General features: G+C 36.5%; 1 protein-coding gene across 1 annotated transcript in view; it reads left to right on the forward strand.

Annotated features, from left to right (window-relative positions):
* Positions 1–4,059: 4,059 nt before the first annotated feature.
* The window catches only part of LOC144959999 (arginase-1-like), a 55,014-nt gene continuing 36,573 nt past the window's right edge, over positions 4,060–22,500 (forward strand). The window contains exon 1 of the mRNA XM_078892922.1: positions 4,060–4,208. The gene's annotated coding sequence lies outside the window, so the exon portion shown is untranslated. The remainder of the gene's footprint in view (positions 4,209–22,500) is intronic.

Here is a 22,500-nt window from a genome sequence, read left to right on the forward strand (position 1 = left end):
GTGACTGTAAGTATCGTTTTGTCACCGAGAGTCGATTACATCTGTGCTTCCCCCCCCCAAAAAAAAAAAAAATCTGAGATGCTCACGACTCACAGATGGCCGTGTCGGATTACTGGTCTCACGAGTATAAAAGGTGACACCGTGCAAAGATTAACGAAGTAGTCTTGGAAACTTGACTCAAGCTCTCTTGTGTTCAATTCATTTGCAAGACTTTCACTTGACAGTGAGTGACTGACGTCCTTCTTCGGAACTGGTAAGTTTGGCGATCTTTTGTATTATAATATATATATATATATATATATATATATATATATATATATATATATAATATATATATCATAAACTTAGATCATAACTATATTTAATAATGCCAAGCAGCCCAATCGACCAAGCAAGTAGTTTGTGAGTATTTATCACAATATTTTGACACTTTGATGAGGGAATTGCATCGCAATTCCTGATCACACAATGGTATTTTTTCATTATTTTCGGGCATCATGTTAGCGATAAGTTTTCACTAAACTATAGATAGATGAAATTGACGCCGTTCAGGTCTTTGTTATTGCTTTTTGCCATCCTCGTTTATGAGTAATTCTCACTAAACTGTATTAACCAGACTATAAACATACCTTGATACCTTGATACCTCTTCTTCGGGTTGAAGGCTATGCCTGTAATACCCGTTCTGCACTATCTCTGATATATCTACGTGCACCTGCATGGTTGGGGCGGAGCTGGTAACGCTTGTAATGCCAGTGTTTGTCTAACTTGTCTTTGAACTCATTCACTGTCCTCGCTTTAATTACATCTTCTGGAAGGCTGTTCCAGTTATCTGTCACTCTGAGTCCAAAGGAGCATTTTCTTACATTTAATCTGGCCTGTCTTTTTTTTAATTTGTCGCTATGTCCTCTCGTTCTATTAAATGTGCTCTCTGGTAGTATTTGCTCTCTATCTACTCTATCTTTCTCGTTTATTATCTTATATACTTGTATCATGTCTCCTCTTTGTCTTCTGTAGTACAATGATGGTAGTTTGAGATGCCTCAGTCTATCTTCATATGGTAGATGCTTCAAATCTGAACAAAGCTTCGTTGCTCACCGGAGCATACTCAATGTCTCAATCGTTTCTATGTTATATGTTTGTGTTGAGAATATTGGCTTAAGCTTAACTGCTGGTCAAAATTATTCGCGATGGTGGTGTACGAACGAATCGGCGGTCTCAAGAAGTGGGTGAGAGAGGGATCTAGTAATGACTTTGAGTTTGAAACGAATATTTTTGTGTTCGTGGATAGCTCACACGGTAGAGCCACACTCTCACCTGCCAGGCGGAGTTGTCGTACCAATAAGGTCGCAGGTTCAAACCCCACCACCGCCGCGAAAAAATTTTTATTCTCTATTGTCTTCTGGCACTTTTCTATTCACTTCATATCTTGTTGTTGCTCTCCTTTGTACCCTTTCAATTTTATCCATGTCACCGACATGCTGTGATATCCTCGGTGCATTACCATATTCAAGTGATGGTCGTACCAGAGCAGTGTAGAGCCGCCTAATAATATCATTATTTCTGCTGGTGAATGTCCTTTTAATAATTCCGAGAGTTCTGTTTGCTCTATTTATTGCACAGTTGACATGATGGTGGAAGGATAGTCTGTTGTCTACATGCACTCCTAAATCCTTTTCTACTTCTGTTTCCCCTAGCTGCTGGTACACTCCGTTATCGTCTCTCATTCTGTATGTGTGCTTTGGATTTTTGTAACCAAGATGCATTACGCTGCATTTGCTTGCATTAAACTTTAACAGCCACTTGTCTGACCAGTCTGATAATTTGTCGATATCATCTTGTATAGTATGTCGGTCACTTTCTGTTCTTACAGGTCCAAACAACTTTGTATCGTCAGCAAATATTCTGATCACGTTTTTTACAACATCAGGTAGATCATTGATGAATACCACGAATAATACTGGACCCAGAACACTCCCTGTGGAATGCCGCTGGTGACATCCGACCACTGTGATGTGTGCCCGTTCAGTGAGACTCTCTGTTTTCTGTCGTGCAGGAAGTTAGATATCCATTCGTTTATCTTTCCTCTGATGCCATAGCTATGTAGTTTTTGAATGAGCCTTTCATGGGGTACAGTGTCAAATGCCTTTTTAAAGTCGAGGTATATCGCATCCATCGGTTCTCCCCTATCCAAGGCGTCTGTCCATTCATCAATGCAGGTAATTAGTTGTGTTATGCATGATCTCCGAGGCACGAAGCCATGTTGCTCATCACAGAACAGATTGTTTGTGACCATATGCTCCATCACATGTTCCTTAATTATTGCCTCCATCACTTTGCACGGAACTGCTGTCAGACTCACAGGTCGATAATTGCCAGGAGTGTTTCTATCTCCTTTTTAAAATATTGGAGTAACCTGTCCAAGTTTCCATTGTTGTGGCAAGTTCCCGTTGTGTAACGACGTTGTGAATATGATTTGAAGCGTTGTGGCAATTTCATTCGCAATTTCCCTTAGCACTCGAGGGTGGAGTCCATCAGGTCCTGCTGATTTGCCTGGGTTAAGCTTCATAATATTTTTCAGTATGTCTTCTTTCTTTATAACTATACTGACAAGTGCCTTGCTGTAATGTCTTGTCTCCAATGCTGGCACATGGTTAGTGTCCTCATGTGTAAATACACCACAGAAGAATTTGTTCATTATTTCTGCTTTTATAATGTCCTCGTTTTGCAGGTCTCCATTACTGTCCCGCAGATCACCTACCCCGCTTCTTATTGTTGTTCTCGATTGGGTGTATTTCCAAAAGGCTTTTGGGTTTTCTTGGATCTCATTTGAAATACTCTCTTCAAAATCGCTCTTAAGCTTCCTTGTGTAACTTCTCAGTGTATTTCTGGCGTCACAATACAACCTGTAATCAAGGCTATTTCTGGTCTGAAGGTATCTTTGCCATGATCTGTCTTTAGTCTTGATAAGTCTAAACCCTTCTTTGTTCATATATAGATTTCTTTTTCTCTTTCTTTTAGTGTCGTTAGCCTTGTGCACAGGTATGTATTGCTTCATCGCGGATTCTAATATATTCTGGAAATCTATAATAAAACATACTAGGTTACACATATTTTTGTGTGTTTGTCCGTTATACTTCCGGATGGCAATGTTGTGAGCTTCTTAGCCAAGCACATACTATCTATAGATAGTATGCACTTGGCTAAGAAGTTCACAACATTGCCATCCGGAAGTGTAACTGGCCAACACACAAAACTGTGTGTAAGCATGATCGTTTATAGTCTGGTTAATACAGTTTAGTGAGAATTACTCATAAACGCGGGTGGCAAAAAACAAAAAAACAAAGACCGGAGTGACGTCAACTTCGAACTATCTATAGAAATCAGACTAAAGGTTACACACAGTTTTGTTTGTTGGCATATTATTAAATCTGGTCGGTGAGCTTTTTACCTATACACATTATATCAGTTATGCTTTTCAATCTCCTGTGTTAAAATTTTAAGTGATGCTCAGGATTTGTGCGGCTGATTGCTTTGGGTGACAGGCAACTACTTACTATGACTTAGAATACACGTGTGTAAATGGGAGCGATTTATAGATAGTATGCGCTTGGCTAAGAAGCTCATAACATTGCCATCCGGAAGTATAACGGACCAACACACAAAACTGTTTGTATCCATGAACGTTTATAGTCGGGTTAATACAGTTCAGTGAGCATTACTCATAAACGCGGATGGCGAAAAACATCAACAAAGACCTGAGTGACGTGATCTTCGAACTTATTAACTTTCCATGTGCTGGAGGTCATTGGTCACATTGCAAAATGTGCTCAAAGTGACCCACATAGTGAAAAGTGCTCACAGCTTTCGAAATATCTAACATCACGATTGGTCATTTTGTTCAGTTTGACACATGTGTATGTTTACAACTTTGACAAACAAAGCAGCGTGTTTACATTTTAAAAGAAATATCCAATCGTTGTACAGCAACAAATCATGTGATTGATGACTTGGTTGGACGAAAACCTGAATTTTGATCGCTCCCATTTGTGTTCTTCAGTTGTCTTCATGCAACCAACTTGGAACTGTTTAAAAGGCACGCATTGTGTAATTTTTTGAAATGTGCATTATCGCAAGTGATTGATAGAGGAGGCCCCCAATCGAATGGAATTTCATTAGTGACAACTTTAAAAGGCTTTTCATCTGCAGGTAAATACCGATTAATTTGTAGGTATTTTATGCTCAAATTAAATGCTTTGTATTCATGATCCACTTTTCCCTTCTAACAAGCAAGGGAGAAATTCCAAATGCATCCGCCACTTACATGAGAGAAAAAAAATTACATACGTAGGGCTCTCACTTTGAATTAAAGTTTTATTTATCCAAAGAAAGATACAAATTGACTTCTATATTATTGATAATTCATTTCATATACATTTTGGAAAGAATTTCCATATACAGGCGCCACATCAATGGCTAATAGTAAATTTACTTAGTTCCTGACCTTCAATTAGTTTTATATATCCAAAGAGAGAAACAAATTGACCTCTTGTCAAGCGACTAAAACGACGAGTTTCCTTTATTGTCATGGTTTTAAAATCATCAGTGCAGTGAAATTTGTGTAGCCATTTTCATTCGTATCAGTTGTGCATCAGACTCACTCGGCCATTCCAACCCTAACAAAATAAAGGGCAGGACTTCCTTAGTTTCAGAGCACTTTTATCATATTACATTTTTTTTTGGTCCGTTATACTTCCGGATGGCAATGTTGTGAGCTTCTTAGCCAAGCGCATACTATCTAAAAGTAGGAAAATGGATGGCATATCACTAGAACCCAAAGTCTAACAGCATTGTATAATTGTATAAATGGGCAAAAAATCTTCATTTATCTATCTATGTGAGAATCTGAAATACTTCTTGTCATAAATACATTGATTCGTTTTATTATTTATGCTTCTATTATATGTCAATCTCACACAAACATACACACCTATACACACACACACACACACACACACACACACATTTATAGGGAGTCTCTCCACAAATTTCTAGCAGTGAAGGGCAAAAGTTCCATTGGATTTTTAAAAAATTAAAAAAAGACCCCCCCCCCCCACCTTCTTTTTCCCCCCCGAACCCCATCCTTTATATTGATATAATGATAAATAATAATAATAGATGAAACGCAATAAATAAGCGACGTCAGTACTATGAACTTGCGGGAAAACAGCCCATATTATATGTGCGATTCAGTGAAGTGTAATTATTGTTATCAAAACTATATAGTTAAAATGCCGTGAAAAGACAATCAACAAAAGGATACTTCTGTATTAGATATGCACTAGATAATGTAATAGTTAAATTTAATTGGATTCCACGTTTGCAATTATTTTTTACGTGTGTACACTTTAGTGAACCTTACATAATATATATAGGGGTCTATATATAATGCAAATTTTCACTCACATTTTATTGGCCGAGACGACTCGTTTCTGTGTTTTTTACACTTCTTCAGTCGGCGTAATCCATTGTAATGTAATATTATTTAGGAGACATTATGCCTGTTAGGCGATGATAAAATAATATAGTATTTTTTTCAGACAGAGACAACGCTGTTAACGTCCAGATACTCATTTTAACTTTAATACGATTAATACGATGAAGAAATGCGAGTTAGGAGCCTTTTCCAAGGACTCAACTGTGCGTCGCTCAGAGCTGGACTCGAACTCAAGACCTTTCGATCCGAAGGCGATTGTTAGACCACATCTTTTTTGTAGAAGTCCTTCAGAGCCATTAGTTAGGTCAATGGTACCGGAGTTTATCCCGGTTTCTATGGCGTGAAATGGACAATAGCAATTGATTGCTACTCTTTGGATAGGACGCTAGTCTATCGCAAAATACTTTCGGCAAGATCTAACAGACCAAGATACCCAATCACTCCTGGGTGGCTGGAGAGGTCATAAAAAAAAAGATCGACTTCGCCCAGGAAAGTACTCGGTCCCTTTGCTCTTGTGGCGAGCGCTCTACCAACTGAGCTATCGGGGCCCCTCACTAACTATTTATATATTTTCCTCTTAACTATAAATTCGATTTTTTAACCATCTCCGTACCAGCCATTGTCCGGATTGTCCCCAAAACTTCACACCCAACATATAGATAGAATGCGCTTGGCCAAGGAGTTCACAACATTGCCATCCGGAAGTATAACGGACCAACACACAAACTCTGTGTAACCATGAACTTTTATAGTCTGGTTAATACAGTTTAGTGAGAACAACTCACAAACGCAGATGGCAAAAACAATAACAATGGCCTGAGTGACGTCATCTGCATACTATCTATACAAAAATATCTTTACTTCACTCAAACACGAAAGCTGTTTGTTATTGCTATAAATATTTTTTTTTCCTGCTAAACGAGCTCTTCAACACAGTGTTTATATACTTTAACTATAACAAACATTTTTGTTCAAATTTTATGATGTACAAAAGAAATTAGAATGAGAAAATTGTTAGCTGCATCCTAAACCTCCTTCCGCACTAGGACAAAACTGTCCCGGGACAAATTTGTCCTGTCCCACTGGAGAAAACTTCTATTCAAAAGGGGTTCCGCACTAGGACAGGACTGTCCCAGGACACACCTGCGAGAATGCATTTTTTTTTTTACAAGATTCAAAAGTTTATTTGTAGGCAATTGCAACTCTAATAATTCACATTTTATGAATCAACATAAGATACGACATGACGATAATGATTTTTTACACTGTACAATGGGATTTGTTTACATAAGATTTATATAATCATGAAATATTCTTATAGCAAGAGTAATATCGTTGCTACTGCTACTACTACTACTACTACTACTACTACTACTACTACTACTACTACTACTACTACTACTACTACTACTACTACTACTACTACTACTATTACGACTACTACATCTACAACAACTACTACTACTACTACTACTACTACTACTACTACTACTACTACTACTACTACTACTACTACTACTATTACGACTACTACATCTACAACAACAACTACTACTACTACTACTACTACTACTACTACTACTACTACTACTACTATTACGACTACTACATCTACAACAACAACAACAACAACTACTACTACTACTACTACTACTACTACTACTACTACTACTAGTAGTAGTAGTAGTAGTAATGTATGACATGGAGGTTGCATATTTCTGTGCTTTACTAAGTGGAAAAAAAAAGACAAATTGAAAGAGAAAACAATATTGGGTGCATCCTTTAATGACCCAAAGATTGCTCAAGGGTCAATTCCGTAGACTCTATGGTGATCTCCGATCTTATCTTAAAATGACTTTCTTGGAATCACCTCATTTTACCCAGGTGCAAATGAGTACCAGTTCGTTGATGAAAGTAATCTTTGACGGACTCGCATCATTCAAGGGGATAATAGAAAGTCGGCATGCTTCGTACCCGAAAGGCATCAGTTGAGTAAGTCACCTCGCCTAGCTCGATTTGCGGCGCTGCACTGCGGCTGACGCCTGGGTTATACCACGTCCTAGCTAAATTTGCGGCGCTGCATTGCGGCTGACGCCTGGGTTATTCCAGTCTTGCCTTGGAATAGACCCTCGAGAAAAATTTCCCATATGAGATGAAAAAGGGAATTTTATTATTTTAAATTTTAAACTGTTATCTGTCTGCTCAACGCCACAGGAACATGGATAAGTTCCGGATTTATAAGCTTAGGAGGCAAGTTGGCCCATGGTTAGCGCGTTGTACTCTGGACTCAGAGGTTCTGTGTTCGATTCCGACTGAAGCCAATTTGTACTTTCTAGAGCAAGAAAATTTACTCCAATCACTCACTCCATTCACGTGTAAAAGGGTACCCGTCAAGCTGGGATAGTAATCTGCGATAGACTACAGACTAGCGTCCCGTTCAAAGGTTTTCAAACAAATACGTTAATTGTCCGCTTCACGCTATTGAAACCGGAATAACTCCTGCACCATTGGCTACAAGGCTCTAAAGGACTTAATTTGTTTTACAATGAGTCCAAGTGGCTCAGAAGGACTTATTTAAAAATATTTTCATTGAGAATTCCCGAAATAAATAACGATAAAGATGATTGATCCCACAAGGTAACGAACAGATGTGCGACCGGTTTTAGACACGTTACTGCTGTGTCACAAAGTGTGACACTTCTTAAATTATATTTATAAACATACGTTTTTAAATTGCCGAAAATGTTTATGTTGCTATGCCTTCTGTACGTGGTTTCATCACATAGAATTATTTTTTGAATTGTTCTTGCTTTTTTATATTCAGAATTGAAATAAATAAATAAATTATAACTGTGAAATTGAATGTAAGCTTCAGTTTAATATACGAAAACAGATAAAATGGACGTTTCGGATTTCCCCTTCATCAACAACACATGATGAATTAAAAACTACAGACGAATGAGATAATGTGGTAGTGACGTTGTTAAGATGCATAAACAAAATCATTGATGGGCAGGAAATTGTATGCTACTTTGTGAAGAAGCGCGAGTTAAAACAGAGCAATAGACATTTATAAAAGGTGCGTACTTAATTATGTCAAAAAAGGGGAGGCGGGAAGGTAATGCAGTATAGAAAGTGAAATAAAATAAAGTGTGGACTATTGTTGGAAAATAAATACAATGGAATTGGAAATAATACAAAATATAAGGGATGTAGGTATTAATATATTAGTGGCATTAGCCACAACAGAAGCAACAATATAAATAGTAGTAGTAGTAGTAGTAGTAGTAGTAGTAGTAGTAGGGATGCAGAAAATAAAGACAGGCATTTCAATTTTGACACGGCGCCGCCAAGTCTGGGACTTTTTTGTCCTAGTGCGGAAATCTGCTATATTTTTCTACTATCACAAACGATATGAACACGGGACTGGGACAGTCCTGTCCCGTTGATTTTGTAGCATTTCACAACGGCTTGGGACACAACGGGACTGTTTTGTCCCGTCCCAATAGGTGCGGAAGATTTCTCTAAATTCTATATGTTACAGATTTGGGACAGGACTGTCCCAGGACAGTCCTGTCCTAGTGCGGAAGAGGTGTAACGAATGTTACGATTTTCCTATGGCTGGTAAGGAGGGGGGTTAAACAAGCTGCTTTATAATGTTGGTTAACAAATTCATGAACGAACCCCCATTGTACTTCATTGTATCAGATGGTATTAGTGACGTCATAACACTCGCTTGTTATCTCCTTGTTTTTAAAAAGAAGAAAAACCAGATAAGTTATAAATACTCTATAAGGTCATGTGCTCAACTTTACAAATACCGTTGTGTGTTGTGTTGTTTACAAATTCCAGTCTCACTTACTTAATACCTACTGTCGGGCCAGACAAAAACACAACTTAACACAAAACGTGCATACAATCCTTATAATCCTCCGTTTTCTTAACCTCCCATCGACATATAAATTCCCAATTTACTCTCTCTCTCTCTCTCTCTCTCTCTCTCTCTCTCTCTCTCTCTCTCTCTCTCCCTCTCTCTCTCTCTCTCTCTCTCTCTCTCTCTCTCTCCCTCTCTGTGACTCAACTATGCGCCGAGCGAGGCTCGAACCCAGGACCATCCGATCCGAAAGCGGGTGTCATACCACAAGACGACATAGCCGCATGAGACATGACGAGACGTGACGAGACATGACGCCTGTTAGGCGATATTACATTTTTTTCGACAGAGACAACTATGTTAACGGCCAGGTACACATTAAAACCTGAGTACGGTGAGAGAATGTGAGTAAAGAGCCTTTTCCAAGGACTCAACCATGCGCCGAACGAGGCTCGAACCCAGGACCTAAAGATGCGAAAGCGAGTGTCATACCACAAAACCACATAGCCGCAACGTATCAAATAAATATACATGTCTAAGGTTACTTATATTTTTATATGTTGGTGCATTCTATCCAGCTATCAATGTTTTGATGTTTTTTTGTTTTTTTTTTGGCTAGCACAATTCAGTATCTGATACTGAATAGTGGTTTTGCACTATTCAGTATCTGATACTGAATAGTGGTTTTGTACTATTCAGTATCTGATACTGAATAGTGGTTTTGCACTATTCAGTATCTGGCACTGAATAGTGGTTTTGCACTATAATACGGTGTTTTTTTCCGAAACCCGACAAAGTTATGGGAAGAGTGCAGCTGTGGGAGTGAATCTCGGACTCAGAGAAGTGTACAACAGTGGGGAGTGAACCTGGGACTGGGTTTCAGCGGGTTTCGTAATAAAAAGCCGGACGACACCTGGCAATATCCGACAAAGTTATGGGACGTAGGCAGCAGCGTGTGTGTGTGTGTGTGTAGAGGCTGAGGGGGGGGGGGGGGGGGAGGAGGGAGTGAACCTGAGATTCAGCGAAGTGTACACCAGTGGGGAGTGAACCTGGGACTCTGGGTTTTATAAAAAAGCAATAACAAATTGGGGGGGGGGGAGATTACTTTTGTACGAAACCCGACAATATGCGGCAAAGAAGTGGAAAGTAGGCAACGCGTGGGGAGTGAACCTGGGACTCAGTGAAGTGTACACCAGTGGGGAGTGAACCTGAGACTATGGTTTTCGGCGAGCTTCAGCTAGTTTCATATAAAATCAATTACTTTTTTACAAAACCCGACGAAACCTTGCAATATCCAAGAAAGTTATGGGTAGTAGGCAACAGTGGGGAGTGAACCTGAGATTCGGGGAAGTGTACACCAACGGGGAGTGAACCTGGGACTGGGTTTCGGCGGATTTTGTTATTTTAAAAAAGCAATTACTTTTTGTTTACGAAATGCGCCAAATGCCAACAAATTGGGGCAAAGTTATGGAAAGTAAGCAAATAATGGGGACTGAACCTGAGATTCATGGAAGTATACACATGTGGGGAGTGAACCTGAGACTCTGGTTTTCGGCGGGTTTCAGCGAGTTTCATATAAATGCAATTACTTTTATACGAAACCCGGCAATATCCGACAAAGTTATGGGAGATTCAGGGAAGTGTACGCCAGTGGGGAGTGAACCTGAGACTCTGGTTTTCAGCGTGCTTCAGCGAGTTTCATATAAAAGCAATTACTTTTTTACGAAACCCGACGAAACCTGGCAATATCCGACAAAGTTATTGAAGTAGGCAACAGTGGGGGGTGAACCTGAGATTCAGGGAAGTGTACACTTGTGGGGAGTGAACCTGGGACTCTGGATATTGTAAAAAGACAATACCAAGGGGGAGGGGGAATTACTGTTTTACGAAACCCGCCAAAACCCGACAACGTTATGGGAAGCAGGCAGCAGTGGGGAGTGAATCTGGGATTTGGACACAGATGAGGATTGAACCTGGGACTGCGAGAGGCTGATACCAGTGGACAGTGAGCTCAGAATGTACTTTTATTTCGAAACCTACCGAAATTATCAAAAGTTATGGGAAGTGGGCACCATTGGGCAATGAACCGGGACTCAGGGAAGTGCACACTGGTTGAGAGTGAACCTGGGACTGTGAGAAGAGGATATCAGTGGAAATGAACCTGGGACTATGGGAGTTGGGTACCAGACGAGAATGAAGCAATTACTTTTTTACGAAACCAGCCAAAACCCACCGAAAAACCATAGACTTAGGTTTATTCCCCAATAGTGTACACTTCCCTGAGTCTCAGGTTCACTCCCCCACTGTTGCCTACTTTCTTTCCATAACTTTGTTGGATATTGTTGGGTTTCGTAAAAAAGTAATTGCTTTTTTGTTACGAAACCCAGTCCCAGGTTCACTCCCCACTGCTGCCTGCTTCCCCTAACTTTGTCAGGTTTCGGCGTGTTTCGGCAGGTTTCAGGTTTCGTAAAAAAAGAAACACCCCTAAAAATACCACGTGTATTCAGTAAATAGATGTCAATTGTAGTCTAATATTCAGTATCTGTTTAAATTATTATTATTATTATTATTATTATTATTATTATTATTATTATTATTATTATTATTATTATTATTATTATTATTATTATTATTATTATTATTATTAGACGTCTATTATTATTATTATTATTATTATTATTATTATTATTATTATTATTATTATTATTAGACGTCTATTATTATTATTATTATTATTATTATTATTATTATTATTATTATTATTACTATTATTATTATTACTATTATTATCACGTACATTTTAATATAATACTGCAATTAATTCACGGAAGTACATCATTCAATTAAAAATGGCAGAAAGTCTGGCCACATATTTATAATGAATCGGGATTGTCTTAGATGACAAAACAAACAAACAAACAAAAACAACAACAAGAACAACAACAACAACAACAAATGAGACAAACAGAAAAAAGCAGGATTTTAAAAAATGATAAACAATAGAAAAGCTTATCAATGAAAAACAACAACGAGATTATAACACATAAAAGATATTCGTAATAAATCGATAACTGATTAAATAACTCCTACTACTTGATTTAAAAATCATAATCATAATAATGATGATGATGACGATTACAACAACAACAATAATAATAATAGTAAGTAGAAATAATATTAATAATAATAATAATAATAATAATAATAATAATAATAATAATAATAATAATAATAATAATAATAGTATAATATAAACATTAAAATATATTACAAGCAAATAAAATGATTAAAACAAAAATATTGGGGAAAAATAAAAGTTAACCCGGCCGGGATTTGAACTCTCGAACCTTAAGTTCAGAGTCAAACAGCTTATCCACCAAGCCATGGTGTCACTGAACTTTTCGTGACATTTAATCATGTCTATTTAGACATTAAAAAATAATAATAATAATACATGACATTTATAACGCGCATTTTCATCACTGGGTGATGCTCAATGCGCGAAACAATAATACAGTGACATTATTATACAAATGAAACATTATACAAACTACATCAACATAATATTATCATTATACAACAATGTAATAACTAAACATAAAGTCATTAATACAAGATATGTTATAATACATCCACATGCTATGTCAAATACGGAAATAATATAAAATAATGATATAATAACATAAACTAAATTAACATTCATATTGGGGTCAAATTACAAAGATGCATTAATCAAGATGTGTTTTAACAAAGAGATGGTGTTTTAACTTTGATTTAAATATTGATAAGGACTGCGCTTCTCTTATTCTTTTAGGAAGAGAGTTCCAGATGGAAGGTCCGACGTGACTGAACGATCTGCCGCCGTAAAATTTATATTTATATTTATTTGTAACAATTAATTTTGTAGAATCTAGTGCAGAACGTAGACTCCTCGTTGGCTTATACGTTTCTAAAAATTCAGTAATATACAATGGTGCTTGATCATTAAGGCACTTATAGCACAATACTGCTAGTTTAAATTCAATTCTCACTTTAACTGGTAACCAATGCAGCTCATACAAAAGTGGCAACGAGTAGGATGTTATCTTCTTTCTTAAAATCAATTTAGCAGCCGCATTCTGGATACTTTGAAGGCGTGATATTTTATCGTTGCTTACATTCGAGATTAACGAATTACAGTAATCTATTTTAGATAGTATGAAAGATGTTATTAGTTTGCATGTTACTTCTCTTGTTAGGAAAGGTCTAACTGAAGCAATTCTTTTTAATCCTATTGTCAAACTTCTACATAGAGAATCAAACTGTGCCTGCATAGTCATATGTTGATCTAGCATTACCCGAGGTTTTTCACACACGTTGAGAGGTTAATTGTGCACCCATTTATATTTAGAGTAAACTTCAGAAAATCATCTTTCAAAACACTTTTTCTACCACACCATCACCTCTGTCTTTTCATTATTCAGCTTTAACTTGTTAATTTCCATCCAGCATTTAACATCTCTAATACAGTCTTCAACACGGGTAATCAATGATGGGATATTACTAGGGATATCGCTTACATAGATCTGAGTGTCATCAGCATAGAAATGATACATTAATTTATTTTTAACAAAAATATCCGAAAGAGGTTGAGTATAAAGAGTAAAAATAACAGGACCAAGGACAGACCCTGCGGAACGCCGTAATTTAGAGGAAATGTTTCTGATACTGCGCCATCGATCAGAACCGACTGAGATCTTGATGTTAGGTATGATTTAAACCAACTAAGCACAGTGTCTCTTATTCCAAAAGTAATTTCTAATCGTTTAATAAGTATCTCGTGATCAATGGTGTCAAATGCAGCCGAAAGGTCAAACATAGTCAATAAACAGACATGATTTTTGTCAATACTTTTAAGAATATCAGTGCATACTTTTAAAAGGGCAGTTTCAGTGCTATGATGTGATTTATAGGCAGATTGGAAATTTTCACTTAAATTATTTAGATGGATATGATACAAAAGTCTTTTTAACACAATGCGTTCAAGCACTTTGGATAGATATGGAAGGTTGGAGACAGGTCTGTAATTTTTCAGTTCGTTTACATTTAGATCGGACTTCTTTAATAGTGGTTTAACAATGGCACGTTTAAACGAGTCGGGGACACTACCTGAGACCAACGAATTATTTATAAGTTCAGTTATTGTTGGTAACAGTTCTTCAATACAAGCCTTAAGAATACTAGTTGGGATGGGGTCTACTAAGTCACAATATTTTGATGGGCTATCTAAAATGGCTGACTTCTCTTCATCCTCAGTGGCTGGATCGAAAACATGTAGTGGCGTTCCATGGAATGGTCCAAAGCTCGGTGACGATGATGATGATGTATTGTCTAAGTTTTTCCTAATGGATTTTATCTTGCCGTGGAAATAGTTGGCAAAATTTTGAGCTAGTTCGGTGTTATTTCTAGACGCTGGAAGGGGTGTGGATTTCTTACTGCCAAGAAGGTCGTTTGCGGTGGAAAACAGTTCTTTGCAAGATGTAATGCTTTGAAATTTTTCGTTGTAGTGGGCCGTTTTTGCGCATGTGATGGCGTTATAAAGAGCCGACTTAGCTGCTTTGTAGATATCCTTAAATACCGTTAGACCACTCTTTCGCCATTTCCTTTCAGCCTGTCTCTTTTTTCTCTTTAATTCCTTTATCTCGGAATTGAACCATCGCGAGTGTGGTCGATTCGATACGACCCGACGTTGTGGCGGTGCCTCACGGTCAATAATAGATCGCAATACTTTGTTGAAGTCGTTTATATTTTTAACCTCATTTATGACGTCACGAATGCTATCTTGTAAACCACTGATATCAATTTGTCTATAATTCCTTGTTGTTATGTTTCGTTTCGGGAGATCAACTTTCTTAAATGCGATATCCACAAATAAAACTTTGTGATCGGATATCGCTAGGTCAACAACTTCGGTCTTTCTTATTCTATTACTTGACACAGGGGAGATGACCCAATCAATGATGTTGCCGGCCTGGTGTGTTGTCTCGGTGATGTGCTGGTGTAAATCGTTGTCGTGTAGGATTTTCTTGATTTTGGAGACTGTCGGAGAAGTGGAATTAAAATGTATGTTGAAATCTCCAATAAAAATATATGGTGAACTTTTAAGGTTGAAGTCTAAGATATCATTTTGAAATTCAGCTACAAACTTAGTATTGGATGTATTCGGCGGTCGATAGATAGTAATGATGGAGAAAGTGGCAGAGTCGGATTGGAAGGAAAGGCATGCAGATTCGTAGTTTTCTCTTGTAAGAGGAGTGAAAGTGGTGTTGGTGATAGCAAGACTATAAATAAAGGCAATACCACCCCTTTTCTCCCAGGTCGTGGTAGCGATTTCCAGGTATGCGTATTGGGACAGGCGGTGGTAATGTAGTGGTCATCCTGTTTATCCTGAAGCCAGGTTTCCGTAATGCACAATATATCAATATGACGATCTATAATTAGGTCATGGATCTCGTGACATTTGTTTTTTATGGATCTTGCGTTTATGTGGACGAGACAGAAGGGTGGCCTGTTGTTGATGATGGTTAAAAGATTGCGCGGTCTTTTTGACGCTTTTTTAAATTTCGCTGTATGTCTACGTGCGTTTGAGTAAACAGGAATGTTATAAGACGGGCTGAGTTCTTTTTTAGTGATTTCGGTTAGTGGTGGTGATGGTGATGATGATGATGGTAGCGACATAGGTGAGGGAATAGTGGTAAGAGGGCGGCTTGTTGAGTTGGTCCTGTTGGTACTGTTGGCGGTGATGGTGTGGATGGTAGTGGTGGTGGTGTGTGTGTCGATACATGGTGTGGATAGCGTTGGTGATGGTAGTGACGACGGGAGTGGTTGACTTGGTGAATGGGATTTCTTCTTCTTCTTACCTCCCCTGATTCCCCTCTTGTATTTCTTCACAAAATTATCACAAGCACATTTTGGGTTTCTGATACCTAGCTTTGAAATGTGTGTGATTAGTGCATTAGAAATAATGGTCTTATGGTGCGATATTGTATCAATGCACAGTAACTGAGCTTTGGTGTATTTTATAAAACAGTTTGTATTCATAGGGTGTTGGAGAAATAGCGATCCGTGTAGCGGATGTGGTTTTTCTAGGCGAGGGTTGGAGATTCAATGTCGGTTTGAATGATATCACGCGGCGTCATTGTTATGGATACTCGTATGATGAGGTGGTTGGGGGAGGTGGGGGGTGTGCAAGTTTGGTTATCACAATAAATCTAGATACGTTTAAATAGCTAACACGATGTTATCCACAATGAAAAAGAATTTATATTATTATAACTTCCAAAATCAAGTCCAAAATTTCGTAGAAATATTTTCAATCAATGCAGCAACATATCACATAACTGTACACTAATTTATAGAACTGAAGTCACATTATAAACAACACAAAAAGAACAATTTTACAGAGCAGGAGTAAATGCAGCCTGTCGGCGCAGAAAACACCAGATTAAAAAATGTATTTGAATGCCACTCTTCTTTTGATATTTTAAACTATGTTAATTGCACAATAGCAGAAATTTAAAAATAACGATTAAAATATTTCTACAACTTTGAATCGGGCTGTCAGTTAATGCACGAGTTCAATCTGGTAGTAGGTCAGCAGTTTATTTACATTCAACTGAGATTGTCGCACTTTTCACTCTCTCTATAATAAAAGAGTTCCTTATGGATACTGAATAGTGGCAAAGCACTATTCAGTATCTGATACTGAATAACCACTTCCTTTTTTTTTAGCTTAGTGTACAGCATCAATAAGCATAAAGAATGAACAAATTGACCTCATTAAGCTCTGCTATTGTTTTTAGAAAGACATTTTAATTATCAGTTCTCACAATAAATTAATCCGGTTATAAACGTTTAACTTTACACATAGTTTTGTGTGTTGCTACGTTATATCCGGCTGACAGCTATTGTGAGCATTTAACCTAAATGCAAAGCGGATTAAGAAAGCACTTTAAAAAGCCGTGATGTTTTCACAAATGTCGCATACTTATTATTATTATTATTATTATTATTATTATTATTATTATTATTATTATCATCATTATCATCATTATCATCATTATCATCATATCTCATCATTATATCATATTATTATTATTATTATTATTATTATTATTATTATTATTATTATTATTTATTATTTTATTATATTATTATTATTATTATATTATTATTATTATTATTATTATTATTTATTATTATTATTATTATTATTATATTATCATTATTATTATTATCATTATCATTATTATATTATCATTATTATTATTATTATCATTATTATTATTATTATTATTATATTATATTTTATTTTATTATTATTGTTATTGTTATATTATTGTTATTATTATTATTATTATTATTATTATTATTATTATTATTGTTATTATTATTATTATTATTATTATTATTCGTTTATTGTCTGTATTGTTCCCATTGTTAAAATTATTGTTGTTGTTGTATTGCACACACCGTTCATTGGGCCCTCGGATAAGCTGCTTGTAGTGTGACACTTATTTTCACGCCTGTGTTTATAGATAGTATGAAGTTGACGTCACTCTGGTCTTTGTTATTGTTTTTTTGACATCCACGTTTATGAGTAATTCTCACTTAACCGTATTATCCGGACTATAAAAGTTCATGGTTACACAGTTTTGTGTGTTGGTCCGTTATACTTCCGGATGGCAATGTTATGATCTTCTTAGCCAAGCACATACTATCTTTAAAGAATTGTGAGTTTATTTCACGTTAAAATTTGGCAAGATGTTGACATGTATTGTCTTCCCAGAGAACGGCAGTTAACTGGTTAAAAAGCAGATACATTGTAGTAGTAGTAGTAGTAGTATTAGTAGTGGTAGTAGTGGTAGTAGTAGAAGTAGTAGTAGTAGAAGTAGTAGTTGTAGTAGTAGTAGAAGTAGTAGTTGTAGAAGTAGTAGTAGTAGTAGTAGTGGTGGTGGTGGTGGTGGTGGTAGTGGTAGTAGTGGTAGTGGTAGTGGTAGGAGTGGTAGTAGTGGTAGGAGTGGTAGTAGTGGTGGTAGTGGTAGTGGTGGTGGTAGTGGTAGTGGTGGTGGTGGTAGTGGTAGTTGTGGTAGTAGTAGTAGTAGTAGTAATAGTATTAGTGGTAGTAGTTGGTAGTAGTAGGTAGTAGTAGTGGTGGTAGTAGTAGTTAGTAATGTTGTGTTGGTAGTAGTAGTTAGTAGTGGTAGTGTAGTAGTAGTAGTAGAAGTAGTAGAAGTAGTAGTAGAAGTTGTAGTAGAAGTAGTAGAAGTCTCAGAAGTAGTAGTGTAGTAGTAGTAGTAACAATGATAATGATAATAATAATGATAATAATGATAATAATGATAATAATAATAATGATAATAATAATGATAATAATAATAATAATAATAATAATAATAATAATAATAATGATAATGATAATAAAATAATAATAATATCAAATTATTACTAGCAACCCGGGGGAGGTACGGTCAACTCCGGACTCTTTCGGGTTATGCCCCAGCAACCAGGGCATAACAATATATAATATATATATATATATATATATATATATATTTACATGTATTTGTACTAATATCATGATTATGTAAATTTTAGATAGTTTGTTAGACGACAGATAGAAACTAGACCAGTATGTTAATAGGCATAATGTCATGTAATAAATTCTACTATTTATTTATATGAGGCATTGGGAAATATGTAGACTGTATAGCACTATGTCAGTTCATATAAATACATCATAATACATGTATATATATCTACATATTTCCCAATGCAAAATATAAATAAGTAGTAGAATATATTACATGACATTATGTCTATTAACATACTGGTCTAGTTTCTATCTGTCGTCTAACAAACTACCTAAAATTTACATAATCATGATAATAGTTAAAGTAATTATAAAGACGTACTACAACTTCAAAAGTCATTACTTATACCATCTATAATTTCTAAGTACGTATTTGTTTACAAAATGTTTTTACTGTTGATCGTAAGAGAGGATTAAAAACGAAAGCCCGGATTTTATTCTTATTTTGTCGTTATATTTTGAATGTGTTTATCAATTTATTGGGTCACCTTAAAACCCATTTAATCCAAAAATCGAAGCGATATGAAATAAAAACTCCGAATAATTTATTCTGATCCCCACAAGGTTGGGTCATGTCTCCAATTATTTTAATGTTGACATTAAAAGAGGGAAAATACTTCTTAATCCCTGCTGTGCTCCTTGTCTTGTGTGTAATACGTAGACCAGGGCTGCCAGATGGCCACGTTCGTGGCCAAAATTGGTCACACAGAGAATCGAGATGCTTTTATAATTGTTATTTATATTTCTTTAAAAAAGCAAAACAGCAAACGGTTTTCTTTAATAGATGTTTTAGTTTATAAAAACCGATGTTTTTCAAGGGGGGTCAGAATGATAGTAGTGTTTGACCACACAAGGTTCTATTTGGCCATTTTTGAAGTAGAAATTGGCTATGTTTAACTCGGGCCATCTGGCAACCCTGGAGTCGACTACGACTGAGTGATGCAATTGAATGAAAGTTTGTTTACGAAATGAAACTATGTCAGTGTGTTAATTCAACAGTTTATATTTTGCGTTGTCTGTATAGTAATATGCGCCCCCTCATTTCTATCTGGTTATATTGGCAGGATGTCACGTTACGTCCTCTATCCCGAGTTGCTTTCTGTCTTTGTAATGAAATGAGATTACTTAGTTTTGTCCCCTGGGTGGGGTTCCTCACCTCCCATAGAGGACAGAGAGGCACTTGCTGTGTCGTCTTTTCCCCTTAGTATGTTTTCCAACATGCTTTCTATCTTTGTCTTGGAATGAAATTCCCAAGTCTTGTCCTAGACCTGGTAGGATCCCTTGGCTGGGAAAGAAACTGTCAAATGGATAGTCATAGTTTTGGGAGATGAAATTTTTTCCCCTGTAACTCTTCTCTCTGCTGTGTACTGTTTCATTTTTTTTATAAACATGTATTGATTAGTAAACATTTGAGTGTACTTCGCTTACAGGGGACATGTGATTGTGTCTTGATGCGAATGGGAGCGATATATATTCATGTTTTCGTCCAACCTAGTCACCGATCACATGATCGGTTGGTGTACAACGATTGGACATTTCTCAATGTATCTAAACACGCTGCTTTGTTTATGAAATTTGTAAACATATCCATGAGTCATGTTGAGTAAAATGGCAAATTGTAACAATGGATATTTCTCAAACTGGGAACACTTTTCACTAAGTGGGTCATTTTGAGCACATTCTGCACATGGAAATGTAATATAGATCATGCCCATTTTAGGTGATCTCAAACTTAGTTCACCGATAGTGTGCTCTTGGGATTTTGCATCTTTTCCCTACTTGAACCTGTCCACTTTGTCTTACTTTTTCTTGTGATCTTTCAAATTCTAAATCTTGAATCTTTGACTAGACCCACTCTCTTCCTTTTTACTGGCGCTGAAATGAGCTTAATGCGTCATATCCGTAACACCCTAATAAAAAATTTAAAAACTATTTGGCTATATCCTGTTGGAATATTCTGATGCCAAAAAAATAAAAGACTATAATTAGACTATCGTATCGTATCATATTGTATTGTTCAATAGCTAATAGTAATAGGTTCTAAAAACCTTTAAATGCTCTGTGTAACTTTTATGCACGGATACAAGTTATCAATTATATAAACAGTATTCAACTATAATTGTTATTATTATCAGTAGGATATATCTAATACATAAATGTCATATTCAATATTCGTATTATAATTAGCTCTATGTGCATTCATTTGTCATGCTCAACTTTATACATTTGACAGTTTCAAATAATGAATGTACAAAATGCTATAATATCCAATTAATTAATTAATATCTATTATTCATCAAAAATTAAAATTAAAATTTATTAACATTTTTGGAGACGGTTTGTGAACGAGTGTTGTTTCATAAAATAAAAACAAAAAGCACTAAAGTCCATAAAATTGTAATAATTTTGAATTAAAATCGGCGTGTACTTATTTATTCACAAAACTGGTAATACTCGATTCTTACGCTCTTGCTGTTTGGAATTCCGGACGTATTCCCAGCCGCTGCACCAGCTTGCGAGTGCTCGTTGGGAACAAAGTTCGAATTCCAAAACGCAAGAGTGTACGAAATCTTTTATTCTATTCTCGATACCCCTCAATCGATTCCGATTTCGTCATCTCTGAGTAAAAGCGTGTAAGGTAACGTAGTTACCAAGAGCTCTCACTTCTCTTAACCGCAATGCTATTGTTGCGTGCCAGGCGAGACAGCGAGGTGAGTGTGCTCCGCGTGTATCATGCGCGCTAGGCTTACTGAAACAATGAAGAAAATACGAGTAGAAGACGGAAGATGCTTGGCTTCACCAAAAGCGGGAAGTGAGAGCTCTTGGTAACATAACAATCGTTACCTACACGCTCTTTGGTAATAGACATTTTCAAAAATATTTAAATGATACTTATTTTTTTCAAAAATTTAATTTTAATGAAATTTAACGTATGATACTCTGACGTCACAAATTATTATTATAAACATGATATCATTACGCGTTACTATTTGTGCGGCTGTGTGGTCCAGTGGTATGACACTCGCTTTCGGATCGGAAGGGTCTGGGTTCGAGTTCGAGCCTCGCTCGGCGCATAGTTGAGTTCCCGGAAAAGGCTCTTTACTCACATTCTCTCACCGTACTCACGTGAAAAATGAGTACCTGGCAGTCGATAGTGTTGTCTCTATATCGAGAAAAAAATTGTAATATCGCTTAACTGTAGTCGTAATGTCTCGTTCTACATAGTACGCGTTGCTGTTGATCAGGGACACTTTGTAAAGCGCTTTGAGCATGTTCAGTGGATATTGCGCTATATAAAAGCTCAAGTTTACTATTTAGGGAGAGGTGTGGAATAACATAATTCAATATCGTCTCATAGTTATAATGGAAATAAAACCCATTAAACCAACGCAAAATATTTTCCATTACAAAAATGTTAAATCTCCAAAATTGCGTCCAACTGACTTTCAGACCTGCACATATGTGTGAATGGTACTCACTACAGGCGACGATCACAACA

This window comes from Berghia stephanieae, chromosome 14 (genome assembly GCF_034508935.2).
Source record: "Berghia stephanieae isolate SIO BIC M18660-M18661 chromosome 14, UCSD_Bste_1.3, whole genome shotgun sequence".
Classification (NCBI taxonomy): domain Eukaryota; kingdom Metazoa; phylum Mollusca; class Gastropoda; order Nudibranchia; family Aeolidiidae; genus Berghia; species Berghia stephanieae.